This window comes from Pagrus major, chromosome 22 (assembly GCF_040436345.1).
Source record: "Pagrus major chromosome 22, Pma_NU_1.0".
NCBI classification, from domain to species: domain Eukaryota; kingdom Metazoa; phylum Chordata; class Actinopteri; order Spariformes; family Sparidae; genus Pagrus; species Pagrus major.
The window spans coordinates 5,635,531-5,658,489 of NC_133236.1; the positions used below are offsets into that span (position 1 = coordinate 5,635,531).

At 46.2% G+C, this 22,959-nt stretch overlaps 2 long non-coding RNA genes and 16 other non-coding genes across 18 annotated transcripts; 11 read left to right on the plus strand and 7 right to left on the minus strand.

Annotated features, from left to right (window-relative positions):
* The first annotated feature begins 551 nt into the window (after positions 1–551).
* On the plus strand, positions 552–624 carry trnav-aac (transfer RNA valine (anticodon AAC)). Its single transcript has one exon. It is a non-coding gene; the product is annotated as a tRNA-Val (tRNA).
* Positions 625–927: 303 nt separating this feature from the next.
* On the plus strand, positions 928–1,000 carry trnav-cac (transfer RNA valine (anticodon CAC)). The gene has a single exon. It is a non-coding gene; the product is annotated as a tRNA-Val (tRNA).
* A 206-nt stretch (positions 1,001–1,206) lies between these two features.
* Positions 1,207–1,278, minus strand: trnad-guc (transfer RNA aspartic acid (anticodon GUC)). Its single transcript has one exon. It is a non-coding gene; the product is annotated as a tRNA-Asp (tRNA).
* A 3,453-nt stretch (positions 1,279–4,731) lies between these two features.
* LOC141017878 (uncharacterized) lies at positions 4,732–5,470 on the minus strand. The gene is made up of 3 exons (XR_012180687.1): positions 5,437–5,470; positions 5,218–5,350; positions 4,732–4,816 (listed from the first exon to the last, which is right to left on the minus strand). It is a non-coding gene; the product is annotated as an uncharacterized lncRNA (long non-coding RNA).
* Positions 5,471–12,248: 6,778 nt separating this feature from the next.
* Positions 12,249–12,321, plus strand: trnav-aac (transfer RNA valine (anticodon AAC)). Its single transcript has one exon. It is a non-coding gene; the product is annotated as a tRNA-Val (tRNA).
* Positions 12,322–12,612: 291 nt separating this feature from the next.
* Positions 12,613–12,685, plus strand: trnav-cac (transfer RNA valine (anticodon CAC)). The gene has a single exon. It is a non-coding gene; the product is annotated as a tRNA-Val (tRNA).
* A 220-nt stretch (positions 12,686–12,905) lies between these two features.
* Positions 12,906–12,977, minus strand: trnad-guc (transfer RNA aspartic acid (anticodon GUC)). The gene has a single exon. It is a non-coding gene; the product is annotated as a tRNA-Asp (tRNA).
* Positions 12,978–13,814: 837 nt separating this feature from the next.
* On the plus strand, positions 13,815–13,887 carry trnav-aac (transfer RNA valine (anticodon AAC)). The gene has a single exon. It is a non-coding gene; the product is annotated as a tRNA-Val (tRNA).
* Positions 13,888–14,232: 345 nt separating this feature from the next.
* On the plus strand, positions 14,233–14,305 carry trnav-cac (transfer RNA valine (anticodon CAC)). The gene has a single exon. It is a non-coding gene; the product is annotated as a tRNA-Val (tRNA).
* Positions 14,306–14,525: 220 nt separating this feature from the next.
* trnad-guc (transfer RNA aspartic acid (anticodon GUC)) lies at positions 14,526–14,597 on the minus strand. The gene has a single exon. It is a non-coding gene; the product is annotated as a tRNA-Asp (tRNA).
* Positions 14,598–15,434: 837 nt separating this feature from the next.
* On the plus strand, positions 15,435–15,507 carry trnav-aac (transfer RNA valine (anticodon AAC)). Its single transcript has one exon. It is a non-coding gene; the product is annotated as a tRNA-Val (tRNA).
* Positions 15,508–15,852: 345 nt separating this feature from the next.
* Positions 15,853–15,925, plus strand: trnav-cac (transfer RNA valine (anticodon CAC)). The gene has a single exon. It is a non-coding gene; the product is annotated as a tRNA-Val (tRNA).
* Positions 15,926–16,145: 220 nt separating this feature from the next.
* Positions 16,146–16,217, minus strand: trnad-guc (transfer RNA aspartic acid (anticodon GUC)). Its single transcript has one exon. It is a non-coding gene; the product is annotated as a tRNA-Asp (tRNA).
* An 837-nt stretch (positions 16,218–17,054) lies between these two features.
* On the plus strand, positions 17,055–17,127 carry trnav-aac (transfer RNA valine (anticodon AAC)). Its single transcript has one exon. It is a non-coding gene; the product is annotated as a tRNA-Val (tRNA).
* Positions 17,128–17,417: 290 nt separating this feature from the next.
* On the plus strand, positions 17,418–17,490 carry trnav-cac (transfer RNA valine (anticodon CAC)). The gene has a single exon. It is a non-coding gene; the product is annotated as a tRNA-Val (tRNA).
* A 220-nt stretch (positions 17,491–17,710) lies between these two features.
* On the minus strand, positions 17,711–17,782 carry trnad-guc (transfer RNA aspartic acid (anticodon GUC)). Its single transcript has one exon. It is a non-coding gene; the product is annotated as a tRNA-Asp (tRNA).
* Positions 17,783–18,619: 837 nt separating this feature from the next.
* Positions 18,620–18,692, plus strand: trnav-aac (transfer RNA valine (anticodon AAC)). The gene has a single exon. It is a non-coding gene; the product is annotated as a tRNA-Val (tRNA).
* A 2,962-nt stretch (positions 18,693–21,654) lies between these two features.
* Positions 21,655–22,410, minus strand: LOC141017876 (uncharacterized). Its single transcript, XR_012180685.1, has 3 exons — positions 22,360–22,410; positions 22,141–22,273; positions 21,655–21,739 (listed from the first exon to the last, which is right to left on the minus strand). It is a non-coding gene; the product is annotated as an uncharacterized lncRNA (long non-coding RNA).
* Between the last annotated feature and the right edge of the window lie 549 nt (positions 22,411–22,959).

A 22,959-nucleotide genomic window follows, 5' to 3' on the forward strand; every position in this document is an offset into this window, starting at 1 on the left:
AGGCTCGTTAGTGCGGAGCTGCTGTTGAAGACTCTCAGAGTACAGTCGTTTACACCTCTCCAGAAGAAAGCAGCGTCGTTAGTGCGCCGCTGCTGTTGAAGACTCCCAAAGTACAGTCGTTTCACCGCCCTTCTAGGCAGGCACGAAGATCCTCCACAGCCTCACTGTTCCACTTCTTTGGTATCCTCAGCACAAGCCTAGAGAGCTCCAATTTCGGCTCGCATGCAGCGATGAGGTGGACCATGCCGCGGGAAGGGTGGCCCTGCACTGCGCAGGGGATGGCGTGATATGCACCATCCATTGCAGTGTAACAACGATCCAAAGTATTCTCCTCTGTGGTCGGGCATTTGAGAAACTGTCCGTATATGGGGAGTTCATGGATTCCATTGGCTTTTTTTGGAAACGTTTGCAATTAGAACCATTGATGGTTATGAAATGTCCACGAAACCTATCCTTAACATTTAAAAATGTTTTCTGGCATTGGCAACGTTTGCGATTCGGTATTGAGGTGCTTTCCGCTGTACGTGTGCACATGCACCCTGCTTAGCGCCGTTTCCGTAGTGTAGTGGTCATCACGTTCGCCTAACACGCGAAAGGTCCCCGGTTCGAAACCGGGCGGAAACAGCTTTCGCTCTTCACGCTTGCACTGAACTGTTTAGTCAAATTATCAGTAAAACAGACCAAATGAAATTGGACAAAACACACGCACAAAAAGAAAACAACGCTGCTACCGTATACCACTGCGTACTTAATACGTTCTACTTGACAGGGAAGACAACATACAGGCACTAGCGTCCCCACTCAAAGAGTCAATGTTTCCATAGATTTTCCTACTTCCATTGCTTTTGAACTTACAGTACTGAAGTCTTCAGGCTCTTTTGAGGAGGTGCATGAACACGTGCACCTGCAGGGAGAGGACCCCTGCGAGTTTCCGTAGTGTAGTGGTTATCACGTTCGCCTCACACGCGAAAGGTCCCCGGTTCGAAACCGGGCGGAAACACACTTGTTTGCTTATTATTGGTGAGTGTGAAAATCAAACTGTTGTCAGCCAAACCATCAGACAACCCCACAATGTGTAGCACTGGGAACACGTTAGTAGAGTCCTGGTTCTTCTCGTCATCAGGGAAGCTAATCATTTGGGCACAAGGACATGCCGTTTTGCAGTTTTGGTCAATCAATCATCAGTAGCTGGTAGAAAACAAAGCTCTCCCCGTCGGGGAATCGAACCCCGGTCTTCCGCGTGACAGGCGGAGATACTGTCCACTATACTAACGAGGACCGACTCATCCATGGTTTTGCATTGTGAGCGGGCTGCATGGGCCGTTTCAGCGGTTACCGAGAATACGCCGAGACTTACTGGGAAGCGTTTCCGCTGAAGGACAGTGACGCATTTTTGCTAATGTTCAGCTGATGATCGGCTACCAATTGAGGTCCTGTTGGCCAGGAAGCGAAAGGACAGCACAGCAGAACAGCAGTAGAACTCATCCCCGTCATTGGCCTGGCGCAAGTCGTCAACGGCTTGGTGGGCTTGAGGTTTGTAGTTGGTGATCTGTCTGAAGGAAGCAGGCTCGTTAGTGCGGCGCTGCTGTTGAAGACTCTCAGAGTACAGTCGTTTACACCTCTCCAGAAGAAAGCAGCGTCGTTAGTGCGCCGCTGCTGTTGAAGACTCCCAAAGTACAGTCGTTTCACCGCCCTTCTAGGCAGGCACGAAGATCCTCCACAGCCTCACTGTTCCACTTCTTTGGTATCCTCGGCACAAGCCTAGAGCGCTCCAATTTCGGCTCGCATGCAGCGATGAGGTGGACCATGCCGCGGGAAGGGTGGCCCTGCACTGCGCAGGGGATGGCGTGATATGCACCATCCATTGCAGTGTAACAACGATCCAAAGTATTCTCCTCTGTGGTCGGGCATTTGAGAAACTGTCCGTATATGGGGAGTTCATGGATTCCATTGGCTTTTTTTGGAAACGTTTGCAATTAGAACCATTGATGGTTATGAAATGTCCACGAAACCTATCCTTAACATTTAAAAATGTTTTCTGGCATTGGCAACGTTTGCGATTCGGTATTGAGGTGCTTTCCGCTGTACGTGTGCACATGCACCCTGCTTAGCGCCGTTTCCGTAGTGTAGTGGTCATCACGTTCGCCTAACACGCGACGGCCAGCCGCGGATAGGCGTAGAGGACTTTGCCAACGAAGACGGGCACCTTCACAGAACCGGGTTCGCGTCCCTCCTCATCCGAACAAAAAGACTTACATTTGGTTCGGATTTGTTTTGCTACAGAGTGTGTGCACAATTAAAAAACATCACATCCGATCCATTCTAACATTTATTGAGATATTTGATCACTGATATTTGAATAAATCATGGTGAAACAATAAATCTTTAGGATGGTTATAAAGCCACCTGATTATTAAACGTCAGATAATCATGCTACTTGAAAGAATGGTCCTTTTACATGCTGCTACTGGTCAAGGTTGAATTGAACTTAACAACAACAGAAATTTATAGAAATATAATAGAAATGATCTAATGATTATTACTATTATAATTATTATTGGTGTTGTTATATCTATAATACTAAATACTATTATGGTAATTATTATTGATTCCATTGTTAAAATAAACAATTAAGAAACAACTGCCACCATTTAATTAGTTATGGAAATAAGACTCATTTCCAAAAAGTAGTAATACTAGTTCTGAAGGATAACAACTGTTTATTTTAGAGATGTTTACACCTGAGCTCATGAATGTGCAAGCTTTATCACTTATTTTCTATCACTATTGCAGACTCCAATAATTAAAGAAAGACAGAATTATGTTTCCAAGATATTTATTTAAAAAAACAACTGATGAAAAGAAATGATTTTTATAGATATCTCCAGATGCACAATCGCCATAAACACAATATAAAGAATTAAACAGGCTTCAATGACCCAATACTGAAAATATTTATTGAGGTCTACAAAAGCAAATCTAACAAGGGTGTTATCTCTATACCTTATAAAGGCCTTATGGAAAAGAAATCCAACACCACAGAATACATTAAAGAAAAATGGGAGAGAGAGGGCAATCTTTTGATATGTGGCTTGATATGTGTAGACTCAAGCGGAAATGTACTAACTCTAATACCTGGCAGGGATTTGGACGGAAATGCTTTATTTGTTATTCGTTCAGCTCAGAAAGCACATTTTTCTGGAGGGAATTCCAAATGTTGGAGACAGTGTGGTTCTCAAGACGTCAATCACTGGCATATATTTTGGGACTGTTCACTGATAAAACCCTTTTTGGCACTGGTTCTTCCTGATACTTCCTGAACTGCTCACAATACAAGCATGAATTGATATAGTGAATAACATTTATGTCATGGAAAGGATTACTTTCTCCCTTAGCCTTCAGAAAGAAGTGTTCACTAAATTCTGGACTAAATGGATTAAACATGTAAAACGTTTACAGCCAGATTTTGTGGATTTATGAAAGACTCTGTTATAGGTAGTTGTATCTAACAAACGGTATTTGTTTTAGCATCTCAAATCTCCAAATATGTTGACAGCAGAAGAGTTTAAACTGACTCTGTATGCATATACAGAGTATAAAATACAAGTAAAAAATAAAATAAAGAAAACAACAGAATTCTTAATAATTAAACAAACACAATCAAAACGAACAGGCTCAAACAGATATACAGAATATGTACAGTAAATAGTGTCTTCCTCCACACTGTCTCACTTCCTCTTTTCTGCAACCCATCTGTCCCTTTCAGCCTCAAAGAACTGGGACTTTTGAAAGTCTACCCAAGTCATCTCCTCAACCATGCCCTGCTCCTTGTAAAAAGAAAAGACTCTGGAGGGACAGTAGATGTACTTCCCTGGCACGTCGGGGAAGTAGCTATGAGTGTGAGGGCTGTCGCGACCCTGCTTTAGAGGCTGGTGGCAGAACCTGCAAAGACGACCAGTTGGCAGCTTTACCACAGACTTCCTCTTAGACCTCTCCTCTGCCACCCTTTTCCACTCTGCACCCCTCTTCCTGGCAGCCTCCAGCTCCCGCTCAAAAAAGGGAGAGGCAGCAAAATCCTCAAAGGACATCCTTGGATTTGTGAGGCCTTCATGTGAATAGGTCTTGAAGACCTTTGTTGAGCAGTAAAAGTATCTGACTGTCGGTGTTTGGAAAAAAAAATGAACCGAAGAGCCATCAACAAGATAACGACTCTTCGGCTGACCGCAGGCTAAACACTTCCTGGTCATCTTCTGCTGCTGCTGCTGCTGTTGTGGTTGTTGTTGTGGTTGTTGTTGTTGTTGTTGTTGCTGTTTTTCAAGGATGTCCGCCACAATCTTCTCCAATGCTGCACGGCTCAGTGACACCTCCTGGGAGGGAGCAACAGGAGGAGGGTTGACTGTTGCAGGAGGCAGGGTTGTGACAGGCACACTTACAGTTTGGCTGCCTGTGGTCAAACTCTGCCAAAGCTGCTGTGTCTCCACAACCTTTTCTGGGCTGGTGTTGAGGGATGAGCTGGTGTTTTTTAGTTTGGCCAGATGCTTCACATATCTGGAGATATGCTGGCAGGTTGTTGAATGAAGGAGGCTGTTAGGGTCGGTGCAAGCCCTCTGTACGATTGCAGCATAATCTGCATCGACCCGCTTCAAAAGACCTCTAGCTCCATGATGCTTAATTAAAAGTCCATCTATGGCAGCTCTCATTGGTGCTGTCCACCTGCTGTGGTCCAGGACTTGAATAAGGCCTCCTGTCTTGATGGGTCCAGTGCGGGTCGCCCGAGGAGAGGAGGATACAGGCAGCGGTGCTACCCCTGGAAGGCCTAAAAAAAAAAGAAAAAAACAAGCATGTGCTTATTATGTTGTTTTTTTGACACATTTCAGAAGACTCATATTATTATACTGCAGTAATATGTTTGGCACAGTGCTGTCGAACACAGGGATCACTAAAACTAAGTTTTACTTTTGCAGTTGCAACAAAAATTCTGTGTGACATATGTGACAAGTTAAATAAAACATTTAAAGTTCAATTTGTTGAATTACTCATGTGTTTTTCTTATAGGTTTTACATTTTACATTCACTATTACTATGACTAACACTTATTATTGTTTATTGACAATATATTAACATAACCATCATGATACTAATTGCACCCTAAGTGTCCGTGCCTGTGTTTAACTGTTAGGTGTGTATGAGGGATAGTAGGTGGGTAATTTGAATGACCTGTGTCCATCAAAGACTGCTCTGCTTTCACTGTGGCAGACGCTGGTATCAAGGTTGGCTGGGACTGGGCTTCAGAGCACTGCTGGAAAGACAGGACCGGCACGGGATCCACCTGGACAGTTCTGCTGGTCTCCTGAAATATAGCATCAAATGTAGTGATTTAGTCACTCAGTCTGTTGGTCAGTCAGTAATCGACAATAAGTGATTAATCTGTATTACCTGAGCGTCTGTGTCCACGACAGCAGCAGGGCACACTTCATCCTGGGAAGAGGACTGCGGCTGTGTCTCCTTGTCCTTGTCCCAGTTGAAAAGAACAGGACGGCAGCCTGGCTCCACGTACTCTAGTCCAAATCTCTCCCCTGTGTCCCTGTGTGAAGTCTGCAGAGCTGGGTATTTGGCCTTTCCTGTGACCTTCAGAGAGCATTTGTTCAACTCAAAAATCAACAAGGGGTCAAACACAGCTGGCAGCTCCACATCAGGCTGCTTTAAGTCCACCAGTCTGCGGAAGTTCCAGCGGACCACTCCAGTCATGGCCTGGGCCTGGAAAAGCTCGCAGGACACCCGGTTGCCTGTCACCCACTGGGCTTGGTGACAGTGGAAGCCCTCCTGCTGAGAGGTGCCTCTCACAGGGATCCAGACAGGTACAGCAGCGCCCTCGCCCTTTGTGTAGTTGAGCTGCAAGGTGCCACCATACCTGTAAAGGATTCCTTCACCCACCTCAGGGTCACTCAGGCAGCCTCTCAGGATGTGGATACGCTGGATCCTCCACACCTTCATCATGGACGCTTTAAAGAGGGGTACATCACTCGTGTCCTTTGCCAGATAGAAGTGATGTAGGACGTCTTCTACTCTCTGCAGCAGTTCCCTGCTCTGTGGCACCTTTGTCCTGCAGTGTTCCCTTATGTGCTGCTTGGTGGGATTAGCAGGAGAGATCCCACAGAAGGTGTAAACGTCCTTTAGCTTCTGGAGGTCACTCTGGTCCACAGTGACAAACGCTGCAGAGAGGAACTGGCAAAAAGAACTGAACAAAGGATGATGTTCCGAGACGCACTCCCTGGTGAAGCGTCGCATGCAGTGAAACAAGTCTAATTTGACAGTAATGTCCTTGTTAAACTTGCTCCTCGAGGCGCAGGTATTTTCCAGGTTTCCAGAAGTGGCCTGTGTAACGATGGCCTCTGTGGTCCTCCAGCAGTCCCACAGAAGGTGGTCCTGAGGCCCAGGATCCAGGACCTTGAAGGCAGCACAGCAGTCCCTAAACATTATAAAGAAATTTCATTAGAGCTGTAACATTTCTGACAATATCTTTGTACAAAATTAATAATAAATAATAATAATAATGTTCACAGAAAACTATAATTTGCTATATTTTTACTATCTATTAATACTGTTTGTTATTTATTTGGACTCCTAACTAAAAGAGTCAGATTACAAAATGAAAATCTGAGCAAATGAAATAAGAAAGCTGACACAAAGACCATATAAAAACTAAGTGATGTACAACAAATCTAGTACAGTTTGGAAGTGGCACTTGTTCTTTATACCTGTCCACCCACTGGTAGCCTGCCTTCTCCACTCCAGCTGCAGTGTAGCGCTGAGCCAGGCCCTCATACATAGGCTGGAGTGAACGGTCGCACTCGGACTGCAGCATCACCCAGCTCAGGATCATCCAGTTCTCGTTCATAATAGCATAGGAAGACATTGTGCCGGACGACAGCACAACCTTCCTAGCTACTTTGCGGGTATGATCCGACCTGAGTGCCTGTCCAAAGGTCCCCTGGAGCAGCAGGGTGAGGAGCTCCTTCTGCCTCTGGTACTCATGGCCCAGGCAGTTGACCAGATAGTGCGAAGACACAGACACTCCACACCAGCCATCAGCATCTGAGTAGCCGCCAAATGGAGCAGGAGTGTCCGTCTGTCTGAGCAGCCCAGTGATGGTGCTCTGGCCATAAACCCCCGCCTCAGCATCCCTGATGTTCTGGACACTGAGCAGGTAGGCCAGGTGAGCTCTCTCATACTTCAGATGAAGCACCTCAGTTAACTGCTTGGCCATGTCCTCCGGTGATTTGCCACTGCGCCTCAGCTCATCCATCACCGATTTGCAGATGGCCTTTTTGTGGGTCAGGAAGGCTGGCACAATGTTGCTGAAGCGCTTTGGCAGCTTCTCCAACCATTGGGGCTTGTCAGCATGCCAGTACCTCTTACAGGCCTTGCACGTGAGACGTGAGGCTAATATATAGTACTGACCGCCGGTACCGATGATGACTCTGGGCCTCCCGACGCCTGAAGAAGCTACCTGAGGGGTGGGACAACCATGAAGGCAGGGCAGGACGTAGTTGTTTTTCATCCTCTCCATGATCGTGTGCTCTGGCTTCCAAATGAAAAAAGGATGAAGCTGAAAGAACTTGACCGATGGCAGCTCTGTTATGGAGTCAATGAGCTCAGGCTGAGGTGGGTAACGCCACAGGGCCAGCATGTTCATGGGGTGACGTACTGGACGTGACCCTGGCCACAGACCCAATGCCTCCATTTCAGTCTTCATCCATAATTTTTGTTGGCGGGAGCAGTTCCACTGTGCAACATCCTGATCGTACACTGGGACAGAGGCTGCAGGCTGCCTGATGTGAGGCGCTGGACATGGAAGAGCTGTGAAACACAAACACATTAAAACACTACAGTACATACAGAGTAAGAGAAAAGAAAAGACAGCTCTATATCAATGACTGCTGCGGTTTACACAGTGTGACAGATATTCATACCTTCATCAAGGATGATGTGTCCATGTGCCTCCACAGGGGCAATAATCTGAGATGAGGAATCTAGGATGTTGAGATACAAACAGCAAAGTTAAGATTTGGTGACATTTGCTTAAGATGTTCCTTATCAGAGCATTTTATAAACAAACATTTACCTTCAGGAGGAGACGGAGCAGCTGTGATCCCAGACTCTGAAGAACGGCGGGAGACTGGTTTTCTGTGCGCTTTAAAAAATTGTTGCAACAGAAACAGACGCAACCTTAAATAAAATTACTTAACACATGAATACTATAAAATACATAGAACATGTGATTTTTATCGGTCAAAACTAAACTGATATTTATGTGAGTTATACTGGAAGTATAAAAGCAATGCTTATGTGACGGTGTCATACCTTGTCCCAACACATTGGGCTCCTGATCTTCGACCCCGAGCTGTGGCAATGGCAAGCAGCTGAGGAGGGACTGGCAACGGGGCCTTCGCTGTGGCTGGGAGATTAAAAGAAGAAAATGTAAAGAAACATTGTACAATTAACATTACATTCACGATTGGTTCAAATTAAGAAGTCGAAATATAACAACCTTTCACAGAAGAAACACTATTGCCACGAAGCTCTGCAGGTCCAGAGACAGCAGTAGCTGTTGGCTTCTGTCTGTGTGCTGTAAAGACAATCTGTGTCATTTTCCTCACACTGAAGTTTGTTTATGCTTCACAATCTGTCTTTACCTGTTTTCTCTGGAGCTAACTGCTAGCAAGGACTGAATATTTTGATGAAATTGTGAATGAATGTTTTTTGATATGGAAATACACAATGATTTTTTTTCATTCTAAAAACAGGTAAAGCACAGAAATGACATCAATACTTAGTAAAAATACAACCCGACATTCAGAGATGTGGCTTGTTAGCCTATACCATAGCTAGGTGTTCGTAGACACCATGTTTTTTCACAAGCCAAATCCTTGAATGACAGTAAAATAGAAAGCATGCAAAAACCAAACTACTCACCATCATCGTCGACATGTTATATTCCTTAGGTCAGTGGGAGAGCGAAAGAACACACACATCAGAACAGGCCAGAACACGGCCAAAAAAAAAAAAACTAGTTGACAGAAAAAAATAATGGCAGGTGAATTCTGGTGAAAACAGAATCCTCCGTCCACACTGATGAAGAAACCTGTTGGTGGGGGCACCGCTGTGGCTCTGGGCACTGCTGCTGGTGGTCCTGAAAGCACATGTGACTTATTACCATTTAATCATGTACAGTGAGAGTTTTAAGAAGATATTACAATTAATTGGACAGGTTTCTCTATTTATTAAACTAGAATCCACTTACTTAGTTCAGCGTCAAATTTGGACGGTGATATATTCAGCATCCCCCTCTCCAGCTCCTCGTCTTCCTCCATCACTGAGAGATTAAACAATAACATTAATTATGCATCAGGTAAATTACATGTTCACATAAAATCAGCATTTGCATATTTTTCCACTAACCTATAGTGACGGATGGTGGCACGGAGACAGCTGATGTAGTTGAGGTTGCAGTTGGTGGTGCACAGGACTCAGCAGTCTGCTGCTTCCTGATGTACTGTTGCAGGTTGAACATCTTGCTATTCGGGATGCACTTGACTTTGAGGATGAAAGCCGCATAACCATCAGCCTTGTTCTCCCAGATCTGCTTCCAGGTATCCGCGGCCCTTGCTCCAAAGCCGACAACATTGTCGCCTTCTGAAGCCACGGGTGTCGCAGGCTTCCGGGACAACAGGTAGTCCCTCAGGTCCACAACTTCCTGGAAATTCCTGGCGTAATCCAGAAATGACAGCAGGCTGTCCTTGCTGTGTCCCTGGGGGTTGAAGGTGCCATCTCTCTCCTCCTCTTCTACCTTCCTCAACAGGAAGATGATGTAACCAACATCGTTCTCCAAGAGCCATCTGAACCTCTTTCCCTTGTACTTCCCGAACTGCAAGATGTACTCCCCAGTCACCTCCAGACAGTCTGACACATCGCCGCCCCTCTGAAAGACCTCAGTAAGGGCGTTCGTCCTCACTATATCATCACTCTGGGGCGGGGACCTGTCTTGAAGCAGAGGATTTTTCTTAATCCTCATGGCCTCATCTGAGGGGTCCTGCCGCAGGTGGCCCGATGGACCCTTCCTGAAGGACACCCTCATCTTTCCTGGGAAGAAGTTAATTGACCTCTTCATATTTCCTGTGCACAACCAAACACAATGGTTATTATACAGTAATAGTTCAAAATGTAATCTCACTGTTATAGCAACAGTTACTCATGCTAAGTGGGCCATACAGATACAGATGTATCAAAATGTCTTAGTGTTACACCTTTTAATAACAAATATGCCATAACGATTAAACACGTTTTATATGAAGGCATTCAAACAGACATATAATATATTGGTATGTGATGTAGTATTTACCCATTCAATACGTACACTCTGTATGTACACACGGCTTTAGCCAAATGAATGAATGAATGAATGAATGAATGAATGAATGAATGAATGAACGAACGAACGAACGAACGAACTTAACGTTGGATAATGACGGCACGAAAACAAGTAGTATTTTGATTAAGTGTGACAAAGACAATTGAAAACTCGACTCTCTCAACTCTTCAAGATGTGCAAAGTAGCGTTAGTGAAATGCGCTGTTGTCAACAGACTTGCCTGTTAAATGTCTTAACTAGTTCACCTTAATGTACCTAGCTAACGTTACCTTAAGCTAGCAACACACCAATTACAACCTGTACTTGCGTAAACAACAACATCACATCAAGATTAGTTTAATAAAAGACAGAATAAAACTTACTTTTGATATATTCGACCGGGGGAAATGCAGTAGACGAAAAACTGACACTAGTACTGTTTGTTTGTATGTATGTATGTATGCAGTTTGCTTGTCAAGATGCCGCTATCTCCGATATCTCTCACTCTAAAGTCAAAACAAGTGTCCTTACTGTAATCATCCGAAAGGGGGAAACAGCGCCACCAATTTCCCACTTGTGGCCAAAAATATATTACATCCGTAGTGATAAGAACTACCATAGAGAATGAATGGGAAAAGTTAAGGAAGTTAAGGCTCAGTACTTTCGGCTCTCGCGCGAAAGGTCCCCGGTTCGAAACCGGGCGGAAACACACTTGTTTGCTTATTATTGGTGAGTGTGAAAATCAAACTGTTGTCAGCCAAACCATCAGACAACCCCACAATGTGTAGCACTGGGAACACGTTAGTAGAGTCCTGGTTCTTCTCGTCATCAGGGAAGCTAATCATTTGGGCACAAGGACATGTCTCATGCTGCCGTTTTGCAGTTTTGGTCAATCAATCAATCATCAGTAGCTGGTAGAAAACAAAGCTCTCCCCGTCGGGGAATCGAACCCCGGTCTTCCGCGTGACAGGCGGAGATACTGTCCACTATACTAACAAGGACCGACTCATCCAAGGTTTTGCATTGTGAGCGGGCTGCATGGGCCGTTTCAGCGGTTACCGAGAATACGCCGAGACTTACTGGGAAGCGTTTCCGCTGAAGGACAGTGACGCATTTTTGCTAATGTTCAGCTGATGATCGGCTACCAATTGAGGTCCTGTTGGCCAGGAAGCGAAAGGACAGCACAGCAGAACAGCAGTAGAACTCATCCTGGTCATTGGCCTGGCGCAAGTCGTCAACGGCTTGGTGGGCTTGAGGTTTGTAGTTGGTGATCTGTCTGAAGGAAGCAGGCTCGTTAGTGCGGAGCTGCTGTTGAAGACTCTCAGAGTACAGTCGTTTACACCTCTCCAGAAGAAAGCAGCGTCGTTAGTGCGCCGCTGCTGTTGAAGACTCCCAAAGTACAGTCGTTTCACCGCCCTTCTAGGCAGGCACGAAGATCCTCCACAGCCTCACTGTTCCACTTCTTTGGTATCCTCAGCACAAGCCTAGAGAGCTCCAATTTCGGCTCGCATGCAGCGATGAGGTGGACCATGCCGCGGGAAGGGTGGCCCTGCACTGCGCAGGGGATGGCGTGATATGCACCATCCATTGCAGTGTAACAACGATCCAAAGTATTCTCCTCTGTGGTCGGGCATTTGAGAAACTGTCCGTATATGTGGAGTTCATGGATTCCATTGGCTTTTTTTGGAAAGGTTTGCAATTAGAACCATTGATGGTTATGAAATGTCCACGAAACCTATCCTTAACATTTAAAAATGTTTTCTGGCATTGGCAACGTTTGCGATTCGGTATTGAGGTGCTTTCCGCTGTACGTGTGCACATGCACCCTGCTTTGCGCCGTTTCCGTAGTGTAGTGGTCATCACGTTCGCCTAACACGCGAAAGGTCCCCGGTTCGAAACCGGGCGGAAACAGCTTTCGCTCTTCACGCTTGCACTGAACTGTTTAGTCAAATTATCAGTAAAACAGACCAAATGAAATACTTAATACGTTCTACTTGACAGGGAAGACAACATACAGGCACTAGCGTCCCCACTCAAAGAGTCAATGTTTCCATAGATTTTCCTACTTCCATTGCTTTTGAACTTACAGTACTGAAGTCTTCAGGCTCTTTTATCGCCGCTGAATGTTTCGTCCCGCAAGCCTTGCGATTCAGTGAGGAGGTGCATGAACGCGTGCACCTGCAGGGAGAGGGACCCCTGCGAGTTTCCGTAGTGTAGTGGTTATCACGTTCGCCTCACACGCGAAAGGTCCCCGGTTCGAAACCGGGCGGAAACACACTTGTTTGCTTATTATTGGTGAGTGTGAAAATCAAACTGTTGTCAGCCAAACCATCAGACAACCCCACAATGTGTAGCACTGGGAACACGTTAGTAGAGTCCTGGTTCTTCTCGTCATCAGGGAAGCTAATCATTTGGGCACAAGGACATGTCTCATGCTGCCGTTTTGCAGTTTTGGTCAATCAATCAATCATCAGTAGCTGGTAGAAAACAAAGCTCTCCCCGTCGGGGAATCGAACCCCGGTCTTCCGCGTGACAGGCGGAGATACTGTCCACTATACTAACGAGGACCAACTCATCCACGGTTTTGCATTGTGAGCGGGCTGCATGGGCCGTTTCAGCGGTTACCGAGAATACGCCGAGACTTTCTGGGAAGCGTTTCCGCTGAAGGACAGTGACGCATTTTTGCTAATGTTCAGCTGATGATCGGCTACCAATTGAGGTCCTGTTGGCCAGGAAGCGAAAGGACAGCACAGCAGAACAGCAGTAGAACTCATCCTGGTCATTGGCCTGGCGCAAGTCGTCAACGGCTTGGTGGGCTTGAGGTTTGTAGTTGGTGATCTGTCTGAAGGAAGCAGGCTCGTTAGTGCGGAGCTGCTGTTGAAGACTCTCAGAGTACAGTCGTTTACACCTCTCCAGAAGAAAGCAGCGTCGTTAGTGCGCCGCTGCTGTTGAAGACTCCCAAAGTACAGTCGTTTCACCGCCCTTCTAGGCAGGCACGAAGATCCTCCACAGCCTCACTGTTCCACTTCTTTGGTATCCTCAGCACAAGCCTAGAGAGCTCCAATTTCGGCTCGCATGCAGCGATGAGGTGGACCATGCCGCGGGAAGGGTGGCCCTGCACTGCGCAGGGGATGGCGTGATATGCACCATCCATTGCAGTGTAACAACGATCCAAAGTACTCTCCTCTGTGGTCGGGCATTTGAGAAACTGTCCGTATATGTGGAGTTCATGGATTCCATTGGCTTTTTTTGGAAAGGTTTGCAATTAGAACCATTGATGGTTATGAAATGTCCACGAAACCTATCCTTAACATTTAAAAATGTTTTCTGGCATTGGCAACGTTTGCGATTCGGTATTGAGGTGCTTTCCGCTGTACGTGTGCACATGCACCCTGCTTTGCGCCGTTTCCGTAGTGTAGTGGTCATCACGTTCGCCTAACACGCGAAAGGTCCCCGGTTCGAAACCGGGCGGAAACAGCTTTTGCTCTTCACGCTTGCACTGAACTGTTTAGTCAAATTATCAGTAAAACAGACCAAATGAAATTGGACAAAACACACGCACTAAAAGAAAACAACGCTGCTACCGTATACCACTGCGTACTTAATACGTTCTACTTGACAGGGAAGACAACATACAGGCACTAGCGTCCCCACTCAAAGAGTCAATGTTTCCATAGATTTTCCTACTTCCATTGCTTTTGAACTTACAGTACTGAAGTCTTCAGGCTCTTTTATCGCCGCTGAATGTTTCGTCCCGCAAGCCTTGCGATTCAGTGAGGAGGTGCATGAACGCGTGCACCTGCAGCGAGACGACCCCTGCGAGTTTCCGTAGTGTAGTGGTTATCACGTTCGCCTCACACGCGAAAGGTCCCCGGTTCGAAACCGGGCGGAAACACACTTGTTTGCTTATTATTGGTGAGTGTGAAAATCAAACTGTTGTCAGCCAAACCATCAGACAACCCCACAATGTGTAGCACTGGGAACACGTTAGTAGAGTCCTGGTTCTTCTCGTCATCAGGGAAGCTAATCATTTGGGCACAAGGACATGTCTCATGCTGCCGTTTTGCAGTTTTGGTCAATCAATCAATCATCAGTAGCTGGTAGAAAACAAAGCTCTCCCCGTCGGGGAATCGAACCCCGGTCTTCCGCGTGACAGGCGGAGATACTGTCCACTATACTAACGAGGACCGACTCATCCACGGTTTTGCATTGTGAGCGGGCTGCATGGGCCGTTTCAGCGGTTACCGAGAATACGCCGAGACTTACTGGGAAGCGTTTCCGCTGAAGGACAGTGACGCATTTTTGCTAATGTTCAGCTGATGATCGGCTACCAATTGAGGTCCTGTTGGCCAGGAAGCGAAAGGACAGCACAGCAGAACAGCAGTAGAACTCATCCTGGTCATTGGCCTGGCGCAAGTCGTCAACGGCTTGGTGGGCTTGAGGTTTGTAGTTGGTGATCTGTCTGAAGGAAGCAGGCTCGTTAGTGCGGAGCTGCTGTTGAAGACTCTCAGAGTACAGTCGTTTACACCTCTCCAGAAGAAAGCAGCGTCGTTAGTGCGCCGCTGCTGTTGAAGACTCCCAAAGTACAGTCGTTTCACCGCCCTTCTAGGCAGGCACGAAGATCCTCCACAGCCTCACTGTTCCACTTCTTTGGTATCCTCAGCACAAGCCTAGAGAGCTCCAATTTCGGCTCGCATGCAGCGATGAGGTGGACCATGCCGCGGGAAGGGTGGCCCTGCACTGCGCAGGGGATGGCGTGATATGCACCATCCATTGCAGTGTAACAACGATCAAAAGTATTCTCCTCTGTGGTCGGGCATTTGAGAAACTGTCCGTATATGGGGAGTTCATGGATTCCATTGGCTTTTTTTGGAAAGGTTTGCAATTAGAACCATTGATGGTTATGAAATGTCCACGAAACCTATCCTTAACATTTAAAAATGTTTTCTGGCATTGGCAACGTTTGCGATTCGGTATTGAGGTGCTTTCCGCTGTACGTGTGCACATGCACCCTGCTTTGCGCCGTTTCCGTAGTGTAGTGGTCATCACGTTCGCCTAACACGCGAAAGGTCCCCGGTTCGAAACCGGGCGGAAACAGCTTTCGCTCTTCACGCTTGCACTGAACTGTTTAGTCAAATTATCAGTAAAACAGACCAAATGAAATTGGACAAAACACACGCACAAAAAGAAAACAACGCTGCTACCGTATACCACTGCGTACTTAATACGTTCTACTTGACAGGGAAGACAACATACAGGCACTAGCGTCCCCACTCAAAGAGTCAATGTTTCCATAGATTTTCCTACTTCCATTGCTTTTGAACTTACAGTACTGAAGTCTTCAGGCTCTTTTATCGCCGCTGAATGTTTCGTCCCGCAAGCCTTGCGATTCAGTGAGGAGGTGCATGAACGCGTGCACCTGCAGGGAGAGGACCCCTGCCAGTTTCCGTAGTGTAGTGGTTATCACGTTCGCCTCACACGCGAAAGGTCCCCGGTTCGAAACCGGGCGGAAACACACTCGTTTGCTTATTATTGGTGAGTGTGAAAATCAAACTGTTGTCAGCCAAACCATCAGACAACCCCACAATGTGTAGCACTGGGAACACGTTAGTAGAGTCCTGGTTCTTCTCGTCATCAGGGAAGCTAATCATTTGGGCACAAGGACATGTCTCATGCTGCCGTTTTGCAGTTTTGGTCAATCAATCAATCATCAGTAGCTGGTAGAAAACAAAGCTCTCCCCGTCGGGGAATCGAACCCCGGTCTTCCGCGTGACAGGCGGAGATACTGTCCACTATACTAACGAGGACCGACTCATCCACGGTTTTGCATTGTGAGCGGGCTGCATGGGCCGTTTCAGCGGTTACCGAGAATACGCCGAGACTTACTGGGAAGCGTTTCCGCTGAAGGACAGTGACGCATTTTTGCTAATGTTCAGCTGATGATCGGCTACCAATTGAGGTCCTGTTGGCCAGGAAGCGAAAGGACAGCACAGCAGAACAGCAGTAGAACTCATCCTGGTCATTGGCCTGGCGCAAGTCGTCAACGGCTTGGTGGGCTTGAGGTTTGTAGTTGGTGATCTGTCTGAAGGAAGCAGGCTCGTTAGTGCGGAGCTGCTGTTGAAGACTCTCAGAGTACAGTCGTTTACACCTCTCCAGAAGAAAGCAGCGTCGTTAGTGCGCCGCTGCTGTTGAAGACTCCCAAAGTACAGTCGTTTCACCGCCCTTCTAGGCAGGCACGAAGATCCTCCACAGCCTCACTGTTCCACTTCTTTGGTATCCTCAGCACAAGCCTAGAGAGCTCCAATTTCGGCTCGCATGCAGCGATGAGGTGGACCATGCCGCGGGAAGGGTGGCCCTGCACTGCGCAGGGGATGGCGTGATATGCACCATCCATTGCAGTGTAACAACGATCCAAAGTATTCTCCTCTGTGGTCGGGCATTTGAGAAACTGTCCGTATATGGGGAGTTCATGGATTCCATTGGCTTTTTTTGGAAAGGTTTGCAATTAGAACCATTGATGGTTATGAAATGTCCACGAAACCTATCCTTAACATTTAAAAATGTTTTCTGGCATTGGCAACGTTTGCGATTCGGTATTGAGGTGCTTTCCGCTGTACGTGTGCACATGCACCCTGCTTTGCGCCGTTTCCGTAGTGTAGTGGTCATCACGTTCGCCTAACACGCGAAAGGTCCCCGGTTCGAAACCGGGCGGAAACAGCTTTCGCTCTTCACGCTTGCACTGAACTGTTTAGTCAAATTATCAGTAAAACAGACCAAATGAAATACTTAATACGTTCTACTTGACAGGGAAGACAACATACAGGCACTAGCGTCCCCACTCAAAGAGTCAATGTTTCCATAGATTTTCCTACTTCCATTGCTTTTGAACTTACAGTACTGAAGTCTTCAGGCTCTTTTATCGCCGCTGAATGTTTCGTCCCGCAAGCCTTGCGATTCAGTGAGGAGGTGCATGAACGCGTGCACCTGCAGGGAGAGGACCCCTGCCAGTTTCCGTAGTGTAGTGGTTATCACGTTCGCCTCACACGCGAAAGGTCCCCGGTTCGAAACCGGGCGGAAACACACTTGTTTGCTTATTATTGGTGAGTGTGAAAATCAAACTGTTGTCAGCCAAACCATCAGACAACCCCACAATGTGTAGCACTGGGAACACGTTAGTAGAGTCCTGGTTCTTCTCGTCATCAGGGAAGCTAATCATTTGGGCACAAGGACATGTCTCATGCTGCCGTTTTGCAGTTTTGGTCAATCAATCAATCATCAGTAGCTGGTAGAAAACAAAGCTCTCCCCGTCGGGGAATCGAACCCCGGTCTTCCGCGTGACAGGCGGAGATACTGTCCACTATACTAACGAGGACCGACTCATCCACGGTTTTGCATTGTGAGCGGGCTGCATGGGCCGTTTCAGCGGTTACCGAGAATACGCCGAGACTTTCTGGGAAGCGTTTCCGCTGAAGGACAGTGACGCATTTTTGCTAATGTTCAGCTGATGATCGGCTACCAATTGAGGTCCTGTTGGCCAGGAAGCGAAAGGACAGCACAGCAGAACAGCAGTAGAACTCATCCTGGTCATTGGCCTGGCGCAAGTCGTCAACGGCTTGGTGGGCTTGAGGTTTGTAGTTGGTGATCTGTCTGAAGGAAGCAGGCTCGTTAGTGCGGAGCTGCTGTTGAAGACTCTCAGAGTACAGTCGTTTACACCTCTCCAGAAGAAAGCAGCGTCGTTAGTGCGCCGCTGCTGTTGAAGACTCCCAAAGTACAGTCGTTTCACCGCCCTTCTAGGCAGGCACGAAGATCCTCCACAGCCTCACTGTTCCACTTCTTTGGTATCCTCAGCACAAGCCTAGAGAGCTCCAATTTCGGCTCGCATGCAGCGATGAGGTGGACCATGCCGCGGGAAGGGTGGCCCTGCACTGCGCAGGGGATGGCGTGATATGCACCATCCATTGCAGTGTAACAACGATCCAAAGTATTCTCCTCTGTGGTCGGGCATTTGAGAAACTGTCCGTATATGTGGAGTTCATGGATTCCATTGGCTTTTTTTGGAAAGGTTTGCAATTAGAACCATTGATGGTTATGAAATGTCCACGAAACCTATCCTTAACATTTAAAAATGTTTTCTGGCATTGGCAACGTTTGCGATTCGGTATTGAGGTGCTTTCCGCTGTACGTGTGCACATGCACCCTGCTTTGCGCCGTTTCCGTAGTGTAGTGGTCATCACGTTCGCCTAACACGCGAAAGGTCCCCGGTTCGAAACCGGGCGGAAACAGCTTTCGCTCTTCACGCTTGCACTGAACTGTTTAGTCAAATTATCAGTAAAACAGACCAAATGAAATTGGACAAAACACACGCACAAAAAGAAAACAACGCTGCTACCGTATACCACTGCGTACTTAATACGTTCTACTTGACAGGGAAGACAACATACAGGCACTAGCGTCCCCACTCAAAGAGTCAATGTTTCCATAGATTTTCCTACTTCCATTGCTTTTGAACTTACAGTACTGAAGTCTTCAGGCTCTTTTATCGCCGCTGAATGTTTCGTCCCGCAAGCCTTGCGATTCAGTGAGGAGGTGCATGAACGCGTGCACCTGCAGGGAGAGGGACCCCTGCGAGTTTCCGTAGTGTAGTGGTTATCACGTTCGCCTCACACGCGAAGGCCAGCCGCGGATAGGCGTAGAGGACTTTGCCAACGAAGACGGGCACCTTCACAGAACCGGGTTCGCGTCCCTCCTCATCCGAACAAAAAGACTTACATTTGGTTCGGATTTGTTTTGCTACAGAGTGTGTGCACAATTAAAAAACATCACATCCGATCCATTCTAACATTTATTGAGATATTTGATCACTGATATTTGAATAAATCATGGTGAAACAATAAATCTTTAGGATGGTTATAAAGCCACCTGATTATTAAACGTCAGATAATCATGCTACTTGAAAGAATGGTCCTTTTACATGCTGCTACTGGTCAAGGTTGAATTGAACTTAACAACAACAGAAATTTATAGAAATATAATAGAAATGATCTAATGATTATTACTATTATAATTATTATTGGTGTTGTTATATCTATAATACTAAATACTATTATGGTAATTATTATTGATTCCATTGTTAAAATAAACAATTAAGAAACAACTGCCACCATTTAATTAGTTATGGAAATAAGACTCATTTCCAAAAAGTAGTAATACTAGTTCTGAAGGATAACAACTGTTTATTTTAGAGATGTTTACACCTGAGCTCATGAATGTGCAAGCTTTATCACTTATTTTCTATCACTATTGCAGACTCCAATAATTAAAGAAAGACAGAATTATGTTTCCAAGATATTTATTTAAAAAAACAACTGATGAAAAGAAATGATTTTTATAGATATCTCCAGATGCACAATCGCCATAAACACAATATAAAGAATTAAACAGGCTTCAATGACCCAATACTGAAAATATTTATTGAGGTCTACAAAAGCAAATCTAACAAGGGTGTTATCTCTATACCTTATAAAGGCCTTATGGAAAAGAAATCCAACACCACAGAATACATTAAAGAAAAATGGGAGAGAGAGGGCAATCTTTTGATATGTGGCTTGATATGTGTAGACTCAAGCGGAAATGTACTAACTCTAATACCTGGCAGGGATTTGGACGGAAATGCTTTATTTGTTATTCGTTCAGCTCAGAAAGCACATTTTTCTGGAGGGAATTCCAAATGTTGGAGACAGTGTGGTTCTCAAGACGTCAATCACTGGCATATATTTTGGGACTGTTCACTGATAAAACCCTTTTTGGCACTGGTTCTTCCTGATACTTCCTGAACTGCTCACAATACAAGCATGAATTGATATAGTGAATAACATTTATGTCATGGAAAGGATTACTTTCTCCCTTAGCCTTCAGAAAGAAGTGTTCACTAAATTCTGGACTAAATGGATTAAACATGTAAAACGTTTACAGCCAGATTTTGTGGATTTATGAAAGACTCTGTTATAGGTAGTTGTATCTAACAAACGGTATTTGTTTTAGCATCTCAAATCTCCAAATATGTTGACAGCAGAAGAGTTTAAACTGACTCTGTATGCATATACAGAGTATAAAATACAAGTAAAAAATAAAATAAAGAAAACAACAGAATTCTTAATAATTAAACAAACACAATCAAAACGAACAGGCTCAAACAGATATACAGAATATGTACAGTAAATAGTGTCTTCCTCCACACTGTCTCACTTCCTCTTTTCTGCAACCCATCTGTCCCTTTCAGCCTCAAAGAACTGGGACTTTTGAAAGTCTACCCAAGTCATCTCCTCAACCATGCCCTGCTCCTTGTAAAAAGAAAAGACTCTGGAGGGACAGTAGATGTACTTCCCTGGCACGTCGGGGAAGTAGCTATGAGTGTGAGGGCTGTCGCGACCCTGCTTTAGAGGCTGGTGGCAGAACCTGCAAAGACGACCAGTTGGCAGCTTTACCACAGACTTCCTCTTAGACCTCTCCTCTGCCACCCTTTTCCACTCTGCACCCCTCTTCCTGGCAGCCTCCAGCTCCCGCTCAAAAAAGGGAGAGGCAGCAAAATCCTCAAAGGACATCCTTGGATTTGTGAGGCCTTCATGTGAATAGGTCTTGAAGACCTTTGTTGAGCAGTAAAAGTATCTGACTGTCGGTGTTTGGAAAAAAAAATGAACCGAAGAGCCATCAACAAGATAACGACTCTTCGGCTGACCGCAGGCTAAACACTTCCTGGTCATCTTCTGCTGCTGCTGCTGCTGTTGTGGTTGTTGTTGTGGTTGTTGTTGTTGTTGTTGTTGCTGTTTTTCAAGGATGTCCGCCACAATCTTCTCCAATGCTGCACGGCTCAGTGACACCTCCTGGGAGGGAGCAACAGGAGGAGGGTTGACTGTTGCAGGAGGCAGGGTTGTGACAGGCACACTTACAGTTTGGCTGCCTGTGGTCAAACTCTGCCAAAGCTGCTGTGTCTCCACAACCTTTTCTGGGCTGGTGTTGAGGGATGAGCTGGTGTTTTTTAGTTTGGCCAGATGCTTCACATATCTGGAGATATGCTGGCAGGTTGTTGAATGAAGGAGGCTGTTAGGGTCGGTGCAAGCCCTCTGTACGATTGCAGCATAATCTGCATCGACCCGCTTCAAAAGACCTCTAGCTCCATGATGCTTAATTAAAAGTCCATCTATGGCAGCTCTCATTGGTGCTGTCCACCTGCTGTGGTCCAGGACTTGAATAAGGCCTCCTGTCTTGATGGGTCCAGTGCGGGTCGCCCGAGGAGAGGAGGATACAGGCAGCGGTGCTACCCCTGGAAGGCCTAAAAAAAAAAGAAAAAAACAAGCATGTGCTTATTATGTTGTTTTTTTGACACATTTCAGAAGACTCATATTATTATACTGCAGTAATATGTTTGGCACAGTGCTGTCGAACACAGGGATCACTAAAACTAAGTTTTACTTTTGCAGTTGCAACAAAAATTCTGTGTGACATATGTGACAAGTTAAATAAAACATTTAAAGTTCAATTTGTTGAATTACTCATGTGTTTTTCTTATAGGTTTTACATTTTACATTCACTATTACTATGACTAACACTTATTATTGTTTATTGACAATATATTAACATAACCATCATGATACTAATTGCACCCTAAGTGTCCGTGCCTGTGTTTAACTGTTAGGTGTGTATGAGGGATAGTAGGTGGGTAATTTGAATGACCTGTGTCCATCAAAGACTGCTCTGCTTTCACTGTGGCAGACGCTGGTATCAAGGTTGGCTGGGACTGGGCTTCAGAGCACTGCTGGAAAGACAGGACCGGCACGGGATCCACCTGGACAGTTCTGCTGGTCTCCTGAAATATAGCATCAAATGTAGTGATTTAGTCACTCAGTCTGTTGGTCAGTCAGTAATCGACAATAAGTGATTAATCTGTATTACCTGAGCGTCTGTGTCCACGACAGCAGCAGGGCACACTGGGCACACTTCATCCTGGGAAGAGGACTGCGGCTGTGTCTCCTTGTCCTTGTCCCAGTTGAAAAGAACAGGACGGCAGCCTGGCTCCACGTACTCTAGTCCAAATCTCTCCCCTGTGTCCCTGTGTGAAGTCTGCAGAGCTGGGTATTTGGCCTTTCCTGTGACCTTCAGAGAGCATTTGTTCAACTCAAAAATCAACAAGGGGTCAAACACAGCCGGCAGCTCCACATCAGGCTGCTTTAAGTCCACCAGTCTGCGGAAGTTCCAGCGGACCACTCCAGTCATGGCCTGGGCCTGGAAAAGCTCGCAGGACACCCGGTTGCCTGTCACCCACTGGGCTTGGTGACAGTGGAAGCCCTCCTGCTGAGAGGTGCCTCTCACAGGGATCCAGACAGGTACAGCAGCGCCCTCGCCCTTTGTGTAGTTGAGCTGCAAGGTGCCACCATACCTGTAAAGGATTCCTTCACCCACCTCAGGGTCACTCAGGCAGCCTCTCAGGATGTGGATACGCTGGATCCTCCACACCTTCATCATGGACGCTTTAAAGAGGGGTACATCACTCGT